This window comes from Peromyscus eremicus, chromosome 13 (genome assembly GCF_949786415.1).
Source record: "Peromyscus eremicus chromosome 13, PerEre_H2_v1, whole genome shotgun sequence".
Classification (NCBI taxonomy): Eukaryota; Metazoa; Chordata; class Mammalia; order Rodentia; family Cricetidae; genus Peromyscus; species Peromyscus eremicus.
The window spans coordinates 33,999,283-34,021,816 of NC_081429.1; the positions used below are offsets into that span (position 1 = coordinate 33,999,283).

The window sequence follows — 22,534 nt, forward strand, 5'->3', positions numbered from 1 at the left end:
GTTCTGATCTCCAACTAAAAAAAAACCCCTGTTTCCTCAGTAAGGCAAGAGTCCTTTGTAGTAAAAGTCCATATTGTGGGGCTATAAGGAACGGTTTTCTTGTGATTTGTGAAGCTATGGCTAGGCTTTTCATTTGTCTTGTATTCCTTCCAGAGAGTATGCCGCCTTCACACATTATGCCAGGGGCTGCAATAATTTAATCAATATTATAATTAAACAGTCCCACTGTAAGTATATATTTATACTATGGTGTTGACAACTGGCATTAAGAAGCCCCAAGACCAACAGTTGTGGGCATCATTTACAGTCCCCCTGAGCCACTGACATGATTGATCAGCACCACAATTAGGAATTACGTACTCTGCAGAGCCCCTCGTGGATTGGGAGAATTGATTATCTTTCCCTGGGGAGGTCAAGTCTCATAATGCAGATGTTAATTAATTTTTTATATTAAAAGCTAAATACAAAGATTGAATCACTTTTATTAGGAACTTCTTCTAATGAATCCCCTGCCCTCTGAACCCAAACACTTTATCTTTGGACACATGCATTCAATTAAAGAACCCAAACAATTGATTGTGGAAGCCTGCACATGGAGTCTTCCTAGCAAATTACAGATATATGCTGAGGTGGTCTCTTTGGCTGTAAGTTTACCTTGAGTGTTAGCAGTTCCTCTTCCTTTTTGTCCTTTCCCTATTTCTCTTTGAAGAGTAATGAAAAAACCAGGAAGTTAGAACAGATAGCATCAATTTCTCTTTTACCGCAAAGATTTAGAGAGAAATAGGATTACACACACTGTTTTCAAATATATCAGATAAGAGTATTATATCAAACAGCCATGATGTTGATGGGGCTGGAGGGTGGCTCAGCAGTTAGAAGCACTGACTATTCTTCCATAGGACTCAGGTTGGATTCCCAGCACCCAAATGGTGGCTCACAACCATCTGTGGCTCCAGTTCCAGGGGTTATGACAGTCTCTTTTGGCTTCCTTGGGTATCAGGCATGCAAGTGGTGCACAGATATATAGGCAGGCAAAACACCCACGTGTGCAAATATTTACAATATGCAAATATGATGCAAATTATGGACCAGCCTATAAATAATCCACAGACTCAACAGGCCTCAGGGTAGTGGCTCCACTGGGTAGTGAAAGTTCACAACCAACGCAGAAGTTCTTACACGAGTTTTAGAAGGGATTTCATTGGAAATTTCAATTCAAATATAGCGCATGGTGGCTGGCAGCCAACTAGTCTTTGAGCAGTCAGGTTTTCCTGTAAGGTATGTGTTTTTGAAACTATCCTAGTCTAGCATTTACTTAGGAGAGACTTCCTTCACCAATGGGATGAAGTGTATTTTGGTCTCTATTTTTTTTTTCATACCAAGTTTTGGGGACCAGGTGGCGTCTTATTTCTTTCTTCCTGGCATGACATCCTCACCATAATTTGTTTTTTGAACACTGCTCCTGTCTTTCAAAAAGTTGTGGGAAGCCTGTAATTAGTCTAAAACATCTCATTAGGTAGCGAAAGAGAAAACCCTAAATGGGCTTCTGCAGCAGAAAACACAGTATAGCACAACCTGCTTTGACGCTCCCATCACCTGAAGAGCCTCACTTCAGGGGCTAGTTCTCACTGTGGCAGAAGGCACGAGGAAACACTTCATCAAGGGTCAATCACTCATTTCTGAACAGATGTGGTCCTTGGCTCATTTATGCACCTTGATGACAATATTTTTGACCCTCAATGTTGGATTGATTGTTTCTAGTTGGTTTTCCTGGGTTGTATTAATGACCCATGGCTCAGATGTCTTCCTCTCTGAAACCTCCATGGTAGGTTTAGCTCAAATACAGTGAGAACATGGGTTGGCTGTTTTCAGGCTTGTTGTTTTTTCCTGCCTGTCATATATTCCTCTCCAAGTGTCTGCTCTGACTCTGTGTCTTGGTACCTAATGTCCCCCACTGTCCAACAACTCTCAGGGTGTTCATCAGTGTCATGTCCCACTCACACATGTCCCACCCAAACAGTGTAGCATTCCCAGGTGTCAGCAGAGACATCATGTGCCCATTATTATAAGGTACCTGGAAGAGGGAGAAAACAAAGGTTTTTAAATATGACACCACATGAAATCTACCCCATAAATTCTGAAACTTAAATCAGGGTTTTATTTGCTTCATCATAATGTGGAATTGCACATTTTCAATGAAATGGACAAGGGTAGTAATTTTTAACTATATACCATTCAATTATAAACATTGTCAGTCAACTCCTGGGGAACTCGGGGTTTGGGAATGGGCAAACAATAGCTAGAGACCTGGATACTTTCTCTACACATCGTGCAAGCATGGGCTGTACAGGAGAGGTTTGAGAGACAAACCCAGATCTAGGTACAGGAGAATAGGTAAGCACTAGCAGCTGTGGAGGTGAAGGCTAGAGGCACCTGGCACCTGTAACATGTGACTGACATTGGGAATGAGGACTTCACCATCTTGTTTTCTATTTTAGATGTACTTTCTTCTCAGTTTGAGAAAATACTGTGGTAGTTTGAAGGCTCTTTAGATACTTTGGATGCTGGACTGAGTTATTTTAATGGCACACAAGATAAACCTGGATGCCAGATGAGCCCATCCTACCTGATACTCGGTTGTGCTTGGCAACTTCCTCTTGTGGGATGGTCAACTACTCCATTGCCGGGAGTGTGTTAGTGTATGCTTTACTTTACCCAAACAGTCCCTCAAGATCTGACACTTCCAAGTTTCCAACTCTTTTCCCTTGGTCTAAATATTCTGGTTCCTTCTTGCTTACCATTTCCTGAGAGTCTACGTTCTTAGGTCTCTTTATTAGATTCATGTGGACTATTGGTTTTAACCAAGTTGACACATTTTCCTATCTGTTCTGAGTTTCCAGAAAACGTGAGTCTGTTCACAGGAGAGTGCGCCAGTCCAGGCATCGTGACAAATCAATGACACCCTCTTCCTCTGACCATAAAAACACAGCAAACCGGAAGCCAGTTTCACATCGGCAAGTTGCTTCCACCTGTTTTTCCATTCTTTCTCGAAAGAAATTTGTTTCCCTTTGTATTTGGTAATTAGAGCGGCTATTAAAGTAAGGGGAAAAGAAATCAAACACTTGGCCAAAATGTTTGCTAAACACAGCATTTTGCTAAGCACTGGATTACAGTAGAACGCAAACAAAAGACAGGCTCCTATCTTCAAGGAGGCTGTCGGGAAATGAGAAACATCGTAGTCAAATAACTACCTCCAGAAATGCATATTCATGGATCACACTAAGTCCTGTGGGGGAAAGAAACAGAATGCAGTGAAATGGTGTAACAGATCTTTCCTAGGGTGGTGCCCCAGTTACATTCCGTGGCTGTGGTAAAACACCCTGACAGAAGGCGCCATAGGGGGAGGAAAGGGCTTATTTGGTTCACACTTCCACATTACAGTCCATCATAGAGCAAAGCTAGGGTAAGAACTCAAGCAGAAACCATGGAGGACTGGTGCTCACTGTCTCTCTCAACAGCTCACGCTTGCTAGTTGTTTGTCTGTTTGATTTCCTTTTTCATACAACCCAGGACCACCAGGCCAGGGAACAGCACAGCCTCTGGTGAGCTGGGCTCTCCTACAGTCAATGAACCATCAAGACAACCCCCTACCCCCAATCTGGTCTGGTTATCTCCTCATTTGAGAGTCCTTTCTCAGGTGACCCTCTGCTATGTGTCCGGTTGACAGTGAAAGCTAACTGTGACGGGTGTGATCAAAGGAGACTTCCTTGATCAAAGTACTGAGGCAGGTCACATGACTGACCATTTAAGGTGCAGAGTGAAGCCACTGTGTATTAAGACGGCAGTAGCTTGAGCCTGACAAGGCAGAGGGGGCAAAATCTTGCTGAGTTGAGAGGACTGTGTTAAGTATTTTCAAGTAAGAGCAACATATGGGAAACCATGGAGATGCTTTAAGCACCAAAGCAGCATGATCATGTTTGCTGTAAGAACATAGGGTGAAGGGGCAGGAATGTCAGAAGATAAGCTGGGGGCTGCTGCCAGAGTCCAGCTAGGGTCTGACGGAGGTTTGGTGTGAATTTGTCATGAGGTTGGCACAAATAAGACAAAGAATTAACATATGCATGGGAGATAAAGATTGATGAAGCAAGCCAATAAAGGGATTGACCATGGAGACCCGGAAAGGAAAGACAGGAGGAAGGTAGAAAGGAAGGAATTAGTAGTGAATGGCATGTCTGTCTCTAAAATAATTTCAGTAATGGCTATCTGGTCCTGTGGTTTGGATGTGGGCCCCAAGCACATAGGGCATATAATGCATAGTTCTTGCTGCATAGGAGACCTTTCATGAGGAAAGAGCTCCAGTATGACATATATACCTGTGTGTACATTAAAGCTTCATACTTCTGTGTACATAGTCAAATTACTCTTCTCTATTGATATTTTCAATTCAGCCAACATAAAGCTACCGTTATACAGAGGATAGATCTTGTGTTTCTTATTAACCTCTGAACTCCAGAGTAATTTAATTCTAAATCCAAGATAGACAAGATAATATATAGCCAGCTTGTGCTATGCCATTTTATCTTTGCATTTATTTGAGCCTATAAGTTCACAAAGTCAGTTAAAAAAAAAGTGGCATCCTGGTTCTAAATAATTACAGTATTTTAACTTTAATTTAATTACTGTGCACTGAAGAGGAGACCTTTTAAAACTATGTAGCGATTTGCCTCAGTGAGTTAGACTAATCAGTATACCTCATTATCCGCCGCACATAAAAGGAATATATGTCTCCCACTCTATAACACGTTCCTTCAATGTGTTCCCACTGAGCCATCAAAGCCAAGGCCCTTGCCAAGCTGCTCGATTTCCTTTTAAAATAAAAGTCCTCCAGGGTGAGGTTTCCCAGGGAGGAGCCTTGGGGAAAGAAAGTTGGTAAATCAAGAAGCCAGCCTCGGCTTTGGCAGCATCTAGACTCTGCAGGAGCCGCAAAGCACGGGTGAGTTAATTCTTCTCTGACAGGTGACATAAAGATGATCTATGGAGTCATCACTATCTATACGTGGATGGAAAAGGGTATGAGGACCCGTCAAATGAAAATAGCGTCGCAGTGGAGGTTAGGGTGATGAGCCTCCGCGCAAGTTGACACGAAGGCGTGTTAGCGAAACTCCTCCTACAAGAAGGGCATCAGATTTGTGCGGTGGAAAGAACAACAAGGAATTAACCAGTTAAATGAAGAACTTTTAGAAATTGAACAGATTCATTTCTGAGGAAAACAGTTCCCCAAAATGAACATAGCGGCTTAGGAGACAGTGTACTTGGTAAAGCATGTCACCTTCAAGGACCTGAGTTTCATTTCCAGAATTTATGGGGGGGGGGGGTTGTTATTGTTTTTTGTTTGTTTGATTGATTGATTTTAAGCCAGGATTGGTGGCATTCATTGGGAAAACAGAGATGCGTGGATCTCTGGTGACACTGGTTAGCCAGCCTAGCCTGCTTGGCAAGTTCTAGGCCAGTGAGAAAGCCCACCTCAAAAAGAAGGTGAACCGGGTGGTGGTGGCGCATGCCTTTAATCCCAGAACTTGGGAGGCAGAGCCAGGTGGATCTCTGTGAGTTCGAGGCCAGCCTGGGCTACCAAGTGAGTTCCAGGAAAGGCCCAAAGCTACACAGAGAAACCCTGTCTCGAAAAACTGAGAAAAAAAAAAAAAAGAAGATGAGCATCACCTGAAGAAGGACACCTGAGGTTGTCCTGTGGCTCCCACACTCATGCACACACACGTGTATGCACACACACGTGTGCATACACACCTACACACACACAGACACATACACACACACACACAGACACATACCTGCCTACACACAAACACATTCGCACAGCGACAAGCACACAGCAACAAAAACAAAGTTTTGAGCATTAATATAACTGATTCATTACGTAAGCATCAATAAGGGAAGATGGAGAGAGCTGGGGGAGAACGAACCTGAGAAATTTAAAGAAGATAAATTAGGTTAAGGAGTTGGAGGGTGGAAATGAACAGACATCATATTTTCATGTTCACTAACTTAACGATGAGAACAGAAGATGAAATATTTTGGGCAGTGAAAATGCAGGCTGTGACTTGAAAGATGGCCAAGCTGTGAAGGCACCAGGCCCAACGACCCCAGCCCACCTACAAAACACTATGTAATAAACCGGCATCATTTAAATGGATGACATACCTCAGCTACTGGGTCACAGGGATCACATAACAGTCCTGTAATCCCCGGAATATTAAACAGCAATATGGCTTTATTTATTTTCCAGCGAGTCGTAGGAGATGGTCGAGCATCTGTGGTTTGGATAAAAACATGCTCCAGTTTCTTCCCTCCCGCTTCTAATCCCTCACAGTCATTTGCCTTTGGTTTGAGTCTGCAGATGCTAAAGCTCTCCAAGTTGTTATAACGGAAAGAAATATTCTGATATTGTAGAGGTGGGATGTTGGTGGAACAAACCCAGACACCCCACGGAGAAGATTCCTCAGTGGATGATGCAGGCTTTATTCAAAGCCACCCTCTGAGTGTTCTTCTGAGCACCAAGTTCTGCAAAGATGGGAATTTGTGATGAGAACTAGCCTTGGGTCTTCTATTCAATTTGTATTCAGATACCCCAATGGGTTTTCAGAACACCATGTGGTTAGAGGGAAGAAATATTTGTCCAGGAATAAATTTAGGCCTTGCATTTATCATTAAGAATATGGTTAGGGCTGAGTGGCATTCATTCATTCATTCATTCATTCATTCATTCTGCTTGCCCCAACTTTCAAAGTTGTGCTCCCTGGCCCCTCCCTAGAAGTGTCCTCAACGTAGTAGATGCCAGCTCTCCAAATCTTTCTGTCTCTCTTGAAGGCGTTGTCCTACCCCCAGTTCCCATGGGTCTCTTGACCCATGAGAATCAAACCAAACCCCTTTTGGTCTGTTTGGCTTCACCAGCCCTTTCTCATACTTCATCTCTCCTGTCTTTCAGGCAGTATTTTGACTTCCCACAGAGCTGTCTTCCTTTCCAGCACCTCCCTAAACATCTTACTTTCTTTAACTATTTTCTTTCAGCTTGGGGTTCCCTTTGAGGGAGGTCCCAGATTTAATGGGGCTCGGCATATGATTCTGAGGTGGCACAAAAGCAGCATGCAATTAGTACAAACTGTATTTGAATTTTTATCTTCTCCTAACCTGGAGATGCATGGTGTGATGGTCCTTTGCATATCCGGCCAGCATCTTTAGGCTACATATAGCTCTAGGATCAGGCCATAGTGAGGGGTAAAACCCAACACTGAGTGTACTACATTGCTAGTAGTGTTTGGACACAGGTGTTTGGTACATTATACAAAACAAGGCTGGCATGGCTCAGGTGATAAAGGCGATTGGTGATGAGCCTGAGTAGCTGAGTCTGGGGACCTGCCTTTGAGAAGGAGAGGACTGGCTACCACCAGTGGTCCTCTGAGTTCCTCACTCATATCATTGTGTGCACACCCACACGCTAAATAAATGTAATTAAAATGTCTTTAATTTGAAAAAAACTACAGAAGTCAAGATAAAGGCAGTCAATAGTAATTCATTCTTTTATAATAATCGTTGTGTTGATGATTCTGCCCAAGCCAAAGCTAATGGAAATGTACAAGAGCATGGCTGATCTCTTTTGACTTCTTTTCAGCTTGCGATGGCTTTATGAAGAAGTAGGTTTAGAAGCATTTGTAGTTTAGACTTGGCTTTCCTTTCTGTCCCTCCCTTTAGCCTCCCTTTCTGACATGGTCTCATGTAACCTAGGCTGGCCTCCAACTCACTATGGAGTTGAGGATGACCTCGAACTCCTAATCCTCCTACTTCCAAGCGTGTGCCACCATGCCTGGCTTATGCTGTGCTGGTGACTGGGAATGAGTGACTGAGGGAGGGCAGCCTACTGTCATTGGGCTGGTGTAACATGCAGCCCATCCTGGAATGCACAGCGTGAGAATTCAGCTCGTGCAGTGAGCACCAGGTACCCATCCTGGAATGCAAAGGCTGACAGTTCAGCTCGTGCAGTGAGTACCAGGTACAAATAGAGTCATACATAGCACATACTCGTTCCCAGAAGTGGGGTGTCTATCAGGGGAGGAAATATTGTTAAAAAAAAAACGCAATTCTTTGTTTTTCTTATGGTTTTGAATTTTTGTGCTTGTCTCTATTGGGTCAGAGTAGAAATGACTTGTTAACACTATTCAAATATGTGACTAGATAAGGAAATTAAAATGAAATTTGTCATCCGGTGCAGCTACAGTGACACTTTCATATTGAAGTGATGACTGTTTTTAAAAACACCCACACAAATAGAGAGAGAAGTCATTTTCTCTTTTCTTTTTTTCTATTCCTCACCTTAAAAATGTTCTGGTGTATGTGACAGAGAGATAGTTATTTCTATTCCAAATTTAGAAATCAAAGCTCAAAGGATAAGTTCATATGACTGAAAAGCATTTCTTCCTTAAACTTCCACTAAATAAAAAGGTTGTTTCTTTTGCCTTCCAGATAAAATGCTTGAACATTGTTTAGGTGTGTCATACTTTATTCACGCTGTTAGGCAATTACATCTTATTCTACATACATTTATTTCTCCCTTAGTGTCTCCAGTGTTGATATAGAAACATTAAAAGCTATTAAAAGGTGTATTCAAGGCCTCTGAGGGAATCTGTTTGGCAAACACAGCTCTGACCTGTGAACCCTGAGAAGTGACGAGCTGCCTTCTGTCAAGCATGGCTTCCTCTGGACTGGAGTGGGGAACAGGACAGAGTCTAGGTGCTGGGGACAGAGGAGAGTATTAGAGCTGAGGCTCAGATCCAGATGGGTAGAGCAAGGAGGCAGGAAGTGAGCTCCCCCAATGACATTTTCTTAGGTGCAAAGTGTATATTGTTAGTGCATACCAAACACAAAAGAATACCTCAGCCTTCCACCTCCTGCACCCCAACTTCTCCTTCACGTCCATCAGACTTAATCTTCTCACAGGTGGCTCATAACATTTGCTCTGTCTGGACCTCCTTTGCACTTCCGCTCTCTATCTCCCAGCTCCACCCCACCATTGCTTTTGACCCAACTTTCCTGAAATTAGAGCCAATGAAAATGTTTCACTATCTGTCCCCCAAATGGAGTAACCAATATCAATGGTTCCTAGCAATCATAAGAAGTGCCAGCCACTTTTCACTAGCTCTCTCTCTTCACTAGGTGTCAATCAGGTGCTCAAGGCTCTCCTTCCCACTTAGTGTGAGAAGAGAAAGGGGTCAGGGAGGAGAGAAAACACACTGTCTCTTTGAGCACCCAGTCTTATTTCAGTGAATTCAGCTGCTGCTCTTAGAACTTAAAGTCATTATAAACAATCTACTTGAGCATCATCTCAGCCTATTTTCTGCTGCTATAACCAAATGTATTGAGTCGAATTGGGCAATCTCTAAAAGGAGGCTAATTAGGCTTGTACTTTCAGAGAGTAGGACATACAAGACTGTGAGGCCACATCTGGCAAGAGCATCATGCTTCTTTGAAGGATGGTGAAGCAAAGGGTCAGTGTGTTAGTGGAGAGGAGACAGAGCATAAAGGCAAGCCTTGTGTTATGACAAGTTGCCACCATAATGATTAATCCAGTCCCTTGAGAGTGTGAACCCGTTCACTACTATGAGAACTGACTCAGTCACTTGAAAGAGACACTAGCCCCCTCACAACTTGGTCACCTCTTAAAGGCTGCACTTTCCAACTTTATCATACGGCAATCAAATGTTGACACACACACTTCAGAGGAGACAAAATATATTCAAACCTAGCAAGCATCTTTAAAAAAAAACAAACAAACTGGGTCTCTATAGCTCATGCTGGGCTTCCTGCATCTACATCCAATGTTCTGAGATTATAGACATGTGCCATCACACACATGGCCTGGGCATATCAAGCATCATTCAAATCTTTGTTTCATAAGAAGGACATTTTATTTTGATTTTAGAAGATATTTTATTTATTATTATGTGTACGTATGATGCATGTGCATTAGTGTGTATATGATGTGTACTTATGATTATGTGTGTGTGTGTGTGTAAACGTGTGCTCACATGCACACACATGTCACACTGAGCATATGGAGGTTGGAGGACAACTTTCAAGGGTCAGCTCTCTTCCTCCACTGTGGGCTCCAGGAATTGAACTCAGGTTGGCAATTTCACAGAGCAAGGGCTTTACCCAACTGCACCCTCTCACTGGCTCTGTTTAGACCTTTCACATCACCTTCTGGGAAGCTGCAGCATTTCCCTCACTCATAAGAAAGACAGGACAGAGTTAAAAGAAGAGGCGCCATTAGTGAAATTATTCTAAGTGATTTTTTTCAGAATCGGGGTTAGAATTTGGAATCCCTGGTGTGCTCAAGGCATTAGCCCGAGCAACCCTAATTTCAGACAGATCCCTTCAAGTGCAGCTGAATTTCATGCTAATTCTCATGGCATCTTTTCTGTGAATGGTCCAAGAATATTAGAGAAAGTCCTTGACCCACTTAGGAAGCCCAACTGACTGATGTGGAGGAGCAGGTGCCCTGTCATCTGCTTTTGAATACCTGAGCATCACTAAGGCAAGTAGCCAAGTTCAATTGCTCCGAAGAGCAAGTTCACGCCAGTGCTTGACTGCTTGGCCTTGACCAAGATGGGTACCCGAGTGATTACCCGTACAGTACCATAGAAACTGCATTGAGCCGAAGAAATACCTTCAAGAGCCATCTGTCGGTGTCTGTCAGTCTATCCATCTTTCCTATGGTCTGCAGGCAGTATGATGTTTTTTAAGAGCAATACAAAGAAATAATTTATTCTCGACATCCCTGAGTTTGTAAGCTATGACAGATGACTGCATGTTAGAAGTCTACGGTCATTCTACAAAGAACAGTGTGGCCCCTGCAACCCTGGCAGTACATTGAATGAATGGCACTCATTTTGTGCCTCTTTTGTATAATTTTTGTTTACATTTCTAAGATCCCCACCTTCCATTGCAACTCCCCTAAGATGCTAGATTCTTAGAAAGAATCAGTGGCTCCGAGGTTGTTAACTGAAGAATGAGCAAATCGAAGAAAACAGTTAAGCAAAAGCTGCAACTTGGACTAGCTTTATAAATATAAAGAGTGAGCAGGGCTCATGCGTGGCGCTGCCCCTTCCTAGATAACTGAGTTTCCAAATGGGGTAGCTTTTCCCAAGCTGACAGGAAAAACACAAATACGAACAAGAGATGCCTGGAAAAAAAATCTGATTCGATTGGATCAAACTTCTAATTCCCTTAAGGTTTCATTCTTTTGATATGAGATTTAGTCAGACAGCAGCCTGAACCCACCACTTTTCCGATCGTTCTGAAGTATAATCATGACAGTAGAAAGTTCATCGATTTTTTTTCCAGAACAACAATAATACAACATTCTCTAGCATTTGGTGGATACATTTTCCTTCTGAAGATTGAGAAAGGCCATTTAGGGTTTCCCTCTTTGTAGGAGGGAAAAAGCAAAACAGAACAAAAATCAAAGTCCTGCTTCTGCCATAATGCTTCAGTTGACAAGTGCAGGAAACAGGGGAGTAAATATTATGCTTGGAGAGGGAACACTATTAGCTACTGGAAAAAAAAATCTTCCTGGCAAAGGAAGCCATTGGATGTAATTGTATGATAGCAGATACTTTGCTTTGTACTTATTTGAGAATATTCGTGTGCAGAGTATATGAATTTGCCTTTATCAAGCAAGCAAGAGATTAAGAAAACAAAACAAAACAGAGCAAATGCCTACTGAGGACCACCTTTTTGATTACCACTATGGGTGTTTGATTCCATTAGTCAGTCCCACAGTTCCTGTAAATATGACAGTAGTCTCCTCTTGGGTATTGGCTCTTGCCTTCTGCTTTGGTTGAGACAGTGTTTGTTGTTTGATACTGTTTGCCAGGCTAACCAGGGAGTCTCATGTCTCTGCCTTTGTCTCACGTCTTACTGTAGGAGCACTAGGGTTACAGACCCACCATGTAGGGCTTTGCAAGGGTTCTGTGCAGCAAGTGCTTTGCTCACGGAGTCAGTTCACAGGCCTACCCATCACTTACTAGGAGGAAAAGTTCTTAGGAGGAAAAATAGTCCATGGTAAAAAAGGTAAGTGTAGTTTCAGGATCCACATTTTATCAGAAGAGGTAGGACTACTTGACATTTTCAACAGACCTTAATTGTAAATCTAGATTGTCTATATTGGCAAAAATGATGTGCAAGGGAAAAGGCATCCTGGATTATCAGGGTTGTAAAAGCAGATCAAAGACTGCCAATCACTGCCAAGCTGAGTGGCATGGTGAAGGCTGAGATTCTCGTGTGTTCTCCATGCACCAATGGGGAGTGATCGTTACCATTATTCTTGATTTTGAAATACAGCAGCTTGCTCAAACTGCTAATAGTGAAAAATGTTTACAATATGCTTGAAATGAGTTGCCTGCCTGCTTACCTATGTGTCAAGTGCCAATTGAGGGAGCTGTGGCCAGTGAATGGTTGGAAAGCAGGGAGTAATGGCTGCTGGGAATGAGCTCTGATCTCAGAGCATGTAAAGAGTATCTCCCTTCACTTCTGCAGGTCCAAGTATATTCGGTCTCAAAATACAAGGGTTTGTTTAAGTCAGAACGTCTCAACATCAACAATGCTGAGAATTGAGAGCAGCTAACTATTTATTAGGAGACAGGGGCTGCCTTGTCTGGCAGATGTCTAGCAGATCTGTGGTCTCTACCATCCAGAAATCTGTGTCATCTACTGCTTCTTCCCCAGTGTGAGGACCACAGAGCTATTTAAGCATTACTAAGTATCTCCCAGGGAGCAAAATTACTCCTAGTTGAGAATCATTGACTTAGATGTTTTCCAAAGTCGGTGAAATAAGCTTGAAATTCCTCCCCAAGAGGTGTATGCACTTGTGTGTGTGTGTGTGTGTGTGTGTGTGTGTGTGTGCATGTGAATGTGCATAAGTGTTCATGTACTGTCTGAATGCCTAATACGAATAGAGGCTCAAGGTCACTGTTGGATGTCTTCCTCAATCTCTCCCTCCACTCTATAGTCCTTTAAACCCGGGTCTCTCTTTGAACCTGCAGCTTATTGATTCAGTGGCTGGCCAATGAGCTCCAGGTCTGGGTCCCTACAGCCAGAGTGGCAGACATGCTGCCATACATGGCTTTTATGTGACTTCTGGGGACCAACCCCAGGCCCTCCTGTTTTCATGGCAAGTACTTCACCCACTGGATCACATCTCTAGCTGTAGATTTCTCAAAACATCATGAACTCGTCCTCATTCTCTGTGATTTTAGGAGGTAAAGCATTATTTGAAACTCTTCAATTTTTCTAGATAGCAGATGATGCAGAAATTAAGAAAATACGTCTGACAGTATGACATAAAGAAAAGGATAGGGATTGTGAAATATTTTACGGGATTCCCTTGCTGTAGTTCTGAAGGATCAGAAGGTTGAAATAATGAAATTATTTCAATAATGAAATTAGGAATCACAGATTATCTCCATCAGGCTAAAGAACCCTAGAAACTTCTGGACAATGTCTCTCAGGCATCTCAGCAGAAGCCAAAGACAGAGGTGAAATATCCTACACAAGATATAAAGGACTGAACAGCCACTGAGTACGGAACAAAAGCTTGGTGAGTTTTTGCATTAGCAGAAACACTACAAGTTGAGCTGAGAATTCCAAGAGGTTAACCAGGCTCTCAGGTCCAACACTCTTTTGACAGGAAAGAGGTTATAAAACTGCTCAGCTGAGATGGCAGGACCTGTTTTCATGCAGCAGGGAGAATTCACCAGAGGGCAGAACCAAGACCATAGAGGGTGAAGTACAGAGCAGAGGGTCAAGTTGAAAACCCGCAGAACACGTGACACCCGGGGAAGTTTACCCAGAGAGAATTTCAACTCAATTTGCACCACAGGCAGCTGCTTTACTTTCCATTTTGATCCCTATTTGAATGTAAATGTACGTAATTGTTATCCCACACCTACCTCAACACTGTATGTCTGGAGCAGATAACTTGAGCGTTCAGTTCCATAGACAGAGAGGCATTGTGGGTAGCGGCCTTAGCGGCTCAGATGGTCCTCCAATGTTCTCCAACGTACGCATGGTTTGAGTTGAAGCTTTTGAAAAGTCATGATAGTGCAAAGGCATCACACAGCCAGTGGAAACAATTCTTCAGATTTTGACCTCTAATCCTGGTCTAGACAGAAGCACTGGGATGTTCTGTCTTGATGCCAGGCAGGTCTCAAGTCACAAACGGCAAGATTTAAAATTATTTGAAATTCCAATCACAAAAGGTTGATCACTAAATTGCATAATGCTAAGAAGGTTGACAGGAGACAAAACTGTTGTGAGAATTCGTTCCAATTTAACCGATGACCTTTGGGCTATCTGGTCCGATGGGCGAGGCCCTTTCTGGGTATGTGACCGGTTAAAACTGAGGAGGGGGCATGGGTGTGTGCTTGCTCTCTCTTGAGTGTTCGGAGACCAGACTGTGGGTTCCCATCACCCTTGGGCGGAACGGAGGACCACGACAGCGGGATAAGCAGTCTGCTTTGTTCTGTATCCGTGAGTGTATTATCCCCATTTTATATCTTGATGAATTTCTGAGATCCTTTAACAGACTCTTGTGGATTTGCATGGCACCTACATGGTCAGACCCCAAACGTCCCTGCTGGGGTCCACTGCCCTGCATGGCAAAGCAGGGCTAGCTTAACACAACTATCCAATAGAATAACGGACAAAATACGTGAAAAAATAATTCTTAAAAAAAAAAACAAACAAAACAACAACCCCCCAGACCCAAGGCTGTTAATGAATGGAATTTAAAATATATGAGAAAATTCACGATCTCACTAACAAAGAAACACAAATGAAATGAAACCATCATTTTTCATGTTGATGAAAATCTATGGCTTTACAAGTGCAAAATTTTAGAAATATTGCAAAAGCAGTCACTGTTTTATTTCTGGTAGAAATGAAATGTTGTACAACTCCAGTGGAAGGGTACTAGTAATAACTAGACAATTACATAATTATATATTCATGTAATATGCCCTTTACATAGCAGTCTAATTTCTAGAAACGTAGCCTAAAATATGCTGGAAAATCTAAGATGATTTACGTGAAAGATTATTCACAATGACATTTTTTAAAATAGTGGAAGACTGAAATTGACCTTGATACTCATTAACTGAAAACTTGTTGAGTAGCCTAGGATGGCTTCATGTAGCACAATGCTTGGTATCCATAGGAACAACAAAGAAGGTTGTCATCCATGTCCACATAGATGAGAAACAAGACATATCGTAAGTTAAAAGGGGAAAGAAACACATGTGGAATGGTAGATTTTGTGAAAGGCAAAGGATTAAAAGGATAAAGTAGGGCTGGAGAGATGCCTTAGTGGTTAAGAGTACTTCCTGCTCTTTCAGAGGACCCAAGTGTGGTTCCAAACACCCATGTTGGGTGGCTCACAACTCCCTGTAATTCCAGCTCCAAGGATGTCCAATACCTCTGGTCTCTAAGAGCACCTTTAACTCATGTAAACATACCCACACATAGACACATACACACACACACACACACACACACACACACACACACAATTAAAAATAAAATACTTTGGAAAAGTTAATAAACGTTATTAGGTATGAGAAAAGAAAGCTATAGGATGTTGGGATGTTGGCAAGAATTAGGCTTCTTTGAATATAGTTGATTGCAGGAATATGATTCTGGAATCACGCAAATGTCTTATATAGTTAAATATTTAAATAGATTCAAAATAAGAAAGCAATTCCTAAAAATTGAAAAAAAAAAGTACAAACATCTGTTACTGACAGGAATACAGAAAGAATATTTTCTCACACATTGGTAGTGTGAATTAAAACAGTTTTTGAAAGCAACCTGCCTGGAAATATCTATTAAAATTTGTGTGAGTGTGTGTGTGTGTGTGTGAGAGAGAGAGAGAGAGAGTGTGTGTGTGTGTGTGTGTGTGTGTGTGTGTGTGTGTGTGTGTGTGTGTGTTTTCTCCCTAACAATTTCATTCCTGGAAATCAACAATAGAGAAGTAAAAATATCTAAGGATATAAATGCATTATTATTCAACTGCAGCAAAGAGAAAAATAAATCGGAGGCCAGTTTCCAGCTTTTGATAGCAATGGATGGAAAATTCAATGTGTCTCCGCCATGAAATATTGTATTGCCATTAAAAGAACGAGCAGGGGGCTGAGGAGATGCCTCAGTGGGTAGGAGTGCTTGTTGTATAATCACAAGGACCTGAGTTCAAATTCCAAGCACTTGCATAAAAGCTGGGCGAGGAAGTATGTGCATGTAACCCCAGCCAGTGTTGTGGAGGGCAGAGACACGTGGATCCTGGGAACTCAATGAGCAGCCAGCCTAGCCCTAGTGGCAAGCCTCAAGCATAGTGATGACCTTGTCTCAAGGGACTAAACTGGAAGATGGTAGAGTGGACACCCTCTCTGACCCCTAGGTGCACACTGCCAGCACACACTACCTCTCTATACAGATGCACACACAACACATTTAGCACAGAATAAAAATGATGCAGGATTTCTACTAATGGGCTGGGGAAAGGCGCTATGAATATAAGGTTGCAACATAAAACAAGTGTTGAAATAAAGCAATATACTATGCATATCTCTGCAATTCTGTAATCATGGGTGCATCACAAGCTGTCAACAAGAAGTGGCCGTGGAACTGGGGCAAATGTGAACGAGCATGGGGACCAAGTCAGTTTGATGGCATGTTACTTTCTCTGGTATTAGCAAGAGAGCACGCAGCTCTGATCTTAGACAGGATGTGAATGTAGGATCCGGATTGGGATCCAAAGACTGCAGAGCAAAAAGAAAGCAGGGGGTTAAAAGAGCAAATGTTTCCCAAAGACATCCTAGCCTGGTGCAGCCTAGGACCCAACAGCTTGCTAATAGCCCTGCTCAGCTGGTGGCAGCTTCTGCCGCAAAGCCTTTCCTATTCAATCACGCAAAAGGTGATTATTGTCTGTATGCTACCAGTGATGTAGTGCATATCTGCAAGATTCTCATTGTGCCGCACGTGCATCTCTTCCCTCAGGATCTTGCTATTTTGTTATGATTTCACTCGGCTCTGTATTTTTATTTCCATGTCTCCCCGCAGAGGGCATGAAACAAATACTTACCAAATGAATTAGAGGAGATGGAAATCCAGGCCTTCCTTTCGGCACTTTTTAAAGCCAGAATGAAAGGAATGTGTTAAGCTGCAGTGTGGGAATTCTTCCTGAAGGTTCTGGACCTTTCACTTTCAGGAGTCCAGATGAGCACAGTATCCTCCTGAGAAGTCGAGGATGGAACTGCACATGAAGGCTGGGGTGACGAAGGAGCGTGAGGTCAGCCGTGAAGCTTTAGGCAAACTAACACAGCCTTAGAGGTGCACTGCCCGCTCTCCTATTGGTAAGATAAGACAAAAAGAGGCCAGAGTGCTCAATTTTGGTATCAATCTCTACAAGCCGAGAAATAGCAATTCTTGGGGACTGAGGCAACGGCAAGTTAAAGTTAACTTTTTCCATCTTAGGTTCCCAAGAAGAGATCCCTGCCATGGACCGCCTCCATTTTGAGGAAGAATGTTCTGGAATCCGGGATGCCGACCGCTCCCCCTCTGCTCTCCATCATTTGACTTGGCTTGCATCCCCCACTCTTAACCCAGGTCTTAGGCTGGCACTCCATGTCCTGGTTTCTCGGAGCCCACAGCTCGCACTGGTGGAGGCTTCTCCATCATCACCATTTTCTCCTTACACATTATGGAAACCACCAGCTTCAGAGCTTAAATTGCCCAGGTCTGGTTTTAATTCATTTTTTAAAAAAAATACTAAATCTATTCAACAGTTTTGAGTTATGGAAGCAGGGCGATAAAGTGTGTGCCTTTCCATTTCAGGGAGCTATGTGCATAAATATCTCCAAGCAATAAAACCTTATAGTTTCATTCTTTTCAAACAGTGCGCTCCCTATGTGAAGTTGAAAGTCTCAGACAAATGCGATGTTTTAATAACGCAGCATTGCTTAACCATTTCGGTCACCTCACACATGTGTAATGATGCTGTACACATTTCTTTATTTAATGCTCATAGTTTGGAAAACAGGAAGAGCTCTCCAATGCTAAAAGTTGAAAATGATGAGGGTAGTGGGATACTAGCTGTCTCAGAATAAACCATAGAAACCGGAGCACACTCCAGAAAAAATAAATATACTTTACAGGCATAGTTGAAGTATTAAAGTTTCCTGAATTCCCTGAAATAGCCCTGGTATAAAACCTTGAGACCTGTGAATAGGGGCTGATGAGCCTTCCTTTTGACTAAGATTACCATGGGCAACCGATTGTATATTAGAAGTATAATTTATGTCATCTATTATTTGGACTGGAGTGCAACATAAATCTGAATTCAGTGTGACTGGTGTAGTTCCAGTAGCTATTATTAGGTAGATCAATTTCTCTTATTTAGAAATGTTTTATGTAATAATTTTCTAAACTAGTTTTTAATAAATTAGCTGTCTGACAGGTTTTTTTCTCACGAAGATAATTAATTTTATATTTTCTCCCCATCATTAAATATTTTAAATATGCAAAGTCTGTTGGCATTTAGTACTGTCGATCACAGCTGTGCCAAAAAAGCCCACAGAAACTTGTTTTTAGAGAGATTGTTCACAGCCTCCTTAATAGGGTGTAATTTGCATAAAATAAGCTTAAATTGATTACGTATTTCTGATAAGATTTTCTACTTTACAAGACTTGGGTTGGGAGAGGACATACATGTTACCACTGGCTGGTTTCTTTCCCTCTGGTAAAATGGTACCCGAACCAGAAATAATCCACCAAGTGCTGCCTCTGACATTTAGTTGTGCATCCTGTGATTGCTAAACCCATGCTTACCTGATTAGCATGCTCCAATCAAAGACGTGAGAAGAGAAAGAAGAAAGAAGGGAAAGAGTGGGGAGAAAGGAGAAAGGAGGGAGGAAGGGAGGGAGGGAAGAAGGATTTTTATGATTAATTCCCCACACCCTGTGCTCTACAGTTCTGGTGCAAGATATGAGACTGGAAAATATTTGAATTTGAGGGGGCAGATTACAAACAGTTGTCGGTTCAGCAGCTAAGATTAAGTTCAACGTTCTAAAGCAGGGAAGCTTAAGTGTATTTCCCCTGCCGGCTCAGAAAAATTACTCCCTCAAGGATGTGTATTTGACAAATATTTATTATCTGCTCAATAGCAATTCTAGGTGCTTGACCAAAGCAGTAAAAGATAGACAAAATAGAAACTGTCTCTGCCTTCTTGGAGCCTATCCTATTTAGAGACAGGTTGACCTTGGATAAATGGATAAAGAAAGACTGAGAGGAATCACAATTTGACAGTTCCCAGTGACTGGGTTATTTATGGCAGATGAGGGTCTCCCCACCACACACACACACACACACACACACACACACAGACACACACACACACACACACACACACACACACACACACACACACCATGATGGTTGGAGATCTGTGGTTCCCTTCACTCACCTTTCCACCACTTGACGTCAGTTACTACAAAAGTCATCCTTTCATGCAATCGCTTGCCTGCAGACTACCACCCAAACAGAAAAGGAAACTATGCCCTCAGATAACCTGGTCCATATGCTTAAAGAAGTCCAAACCTCCCGTTGTTAAAGACAAACAGCACTTTTGGAACCTTGTACACAGAGATCATAAAGGTCATGTCAAGATAAGGTCTGGCTGGGGTTGGGGCTGAGACTGAGTGGTTTTAGTCAATGACCGTGGATTCCCGCCCGTCTCCACACCACACATCAGTCCGGCTTTTAGATGCGGTGACAAGGTGTGAGGTGGGAAAGAGTCCCTTGAAATTAGTGGGACGATATTCCATGAGGAAGATTCCAGCCATCAGCCTCCTCTGCTATCCTTCATACCAAAGTAGATGGTCTCCTGAGCTGAACTTTCAGTTTGGGTGTCTGTCCTTCTCTTTAGTTCTGTGATTTCTAGTCATCCCCACCCCCACCCCCCGCTCTGTGTGTGTGTGTGTGTGTGTGTGTGTGTGTGTGTGTGTGTCTGTCTGTCTGTCTGTCTGCCTGCCTGCCTGTACATCCGTGCACATAGGTGTGAAGATCGAGGACCTGCCTATCCCTGCCTTTCCAGTGCAGGGGTTGTAGACACACACCAACTACCAAGCCTGCATTTCCCTTTTTGAAACACAGATTCTGGGGATTGAGTTCAGGTTCTCATGCTTGCAAGGCAACCACTGTAGCAACTGAAATCTCTCCTTGACATTAATTAATGATTAATTAATTAATTAATTAAGTTTTGTGGTACTGGTCAAGGAACCTAGCGTCTCACTCTCCAAGACAGGTATTCTATGTCCAAGCTACTTCCCCAGCTCGCATCCCCTAGTTTAGAAAACACAACTCATGAAGCATCATTTTAAAGTGGAGTGTCTGTGTTGGATTAGAGGTAGAGATGGGTGAAGCCTGTGTGTAGTGGTGTTTGGAGAGGAGATTTGACTTCTGTCCCATCTTTCGATGTTAAGTCTCACAGCTTGGATATGTGCTTTAGAGCTCCCATAGAGAAAATTGAGACCAACACCTTGAGTATGCTGATGCGTTTACAAGTAATTTATAGACCATATGGATTGTCTACAGTCTGAGTTCTATACATGTATAGATTACAGTCATGTGGCCCAGACTGAGGAGGTGGCTGTCTTGGGAAGCTGGAGTACACATGATGAAGAGATGGCCTTAGAGGTAACAGCACCCCAGGCAAGGCTGGCAGGGTGTGCAGCACCCGTCCTGTGATAGGGGAGACCCAGGCTCTGCAGTGCAGGCTGCATGTATATGGTTACATAGGCATGATACTATAATGCTATGCCAAAGAGAAACAACCCTCTGGTTTCTTTCCCTTGGGCATAAAAGCCTCAGCCCTGAAATATATTTAGTACCTGCAGGGTCAAGTGCCCTCTGTGATTAACCAAAAACTCAGCTAACTTCGATTACTCAGCTTAGGCCTTTGCCTGACCGATAGTGTCCCAGTCAGCACCTGGACAGACAGGCTCCATGTCCCTCTGGTCACTATGGAAATGCCTGCATCTTCTAGTAGAGAAACTCAAAGTGTCACTTATAAAAAGTCAGCTCTGTTGAAGACAATGCCTCTCTTAGGAACATACAACTTTGCATTTGATGCCAGGGATGCCAGCAGAACCCATTTGAATTCACGGGGTTCAAGACTGAATGTACTGATGGGTGACAGCTATTTTGATATATTTATAAAAACAGTATCATTAAGTGGTAAAAGCGTAAACACAGGCTATAACCAATGAATTTTAATTCAAAGCTATTTGTATCACAACAAATTTATCCACAAAATAAGACTCAATTAGTATTTTACAGACTTTTCTAACTAATGCAATTCAAGTTGCTTTGAATCTGATCACACAGAATACACAAGTGTTTGTCATTTTTATGTGTTTTCGCATTTGCTGTTGTCATGGGACAATCCTTGGGGATTTTTTAAGGTTTTGTTGTTTTTGCTTGGTATAGATTTTTCTACCCTGTGACAGTTGTCACCCAGTTTTCTCTCTAGGAGGGTCCCCTGCATCATCCTCCCCCAACCAAGGCTGAGTGTGCGATGCTTCAGATAATGGAAGCATAAGCAATATGACGTAGATTAGCTTCATGGCAGTGTTAAAGGTTTGATTTGCTGTGACACTAGGGAGCATGTTTGGAAATGCAAAGTCGTCTTCATTGTAATATTTAACCTAAAGAAGCAATAGTACAGCACACACACACACACACACACACACACACACACACACGTCCACGTACATACACAATATTCATCTTCTCCTTAATAAAGACAAACATCCAGATGATGGTTATTGGAGATGAGGCTTGTGATAGCTCTTCAACAAACCTTAATGCCACCAGTCTAGATTGAACTTCAAGGTATAAAATATCTTACAGCATCTGGAGTATTTAAGAAATGCACTTACCTTTAACTATGTGAGGATTTATTGGTTTAGAGGATCAGCCCTTTGGCAATAAAGAGAAAGGTTTAGCTGATGTGACTACCAATTTTGCTACTTAACTCTGGAGTCCATTTGACCAATATTGTGCCTAGTGGAGAGCCACGGATGCATGTGGGCTCCATTATCTAACTACAGCCTCATGATTCTCTTCTGTTTTCTCCGGGTCTCCACCAGGCTTATCCAGAACTGGTACAAGCTAGAAATAGAAACAGCTTCAAGAAATGTTTAGATAAACTCACATATGGGCTGTGTAATGAATTATTAGGGCAGCCTGGCACCGTCTGTGTTACCTCATGGGCCTTTTTTGTGGGTGAGATCAGAAGCAATAAACATGTTCTCTAGCCAAATTGCTATCAGAGACGAAAAGGAGGTCTGCATGCAGCAACCTGAAGAAGGAACACGTTTATGACCTTTTAAAGTCACATTCTATTTTAAAGGGA

General features: G+C 42.5%; 1 long non-coding RNA gene across 2 annotated transcripts in view; it reads right to left on the reverse strand.

Annotated features, from left to right (window-relative positions):
• Positions 1-466: 466 nt before the first annotated feature.
• Positions 467-22,534, reverse strand: part of LOC131923257 (uncharacterized) — a 28,698-nt gene continuing 6,630 nt past the window's right edge. Inside the window, exons 3-5 of one of the 2 annotated variants that reach the window (XR_009382555.1) lie at positions 17,204-17,468; positions 14,019-14,350; positions 467-2,074 (exon numbers count right to left, since the gene is read on the reverse strand). This is a non-coding gene — a long non-coding RNA (uncharacterized LOC131923257). Of the gene's footprint in view, positions 2,075-13,936; positions 14,351-17,203; positions 17,469-22,534 lie in introns of those variants that run through there. The other variant, XR_009382554.1, reaches the window with a different exon arrangement.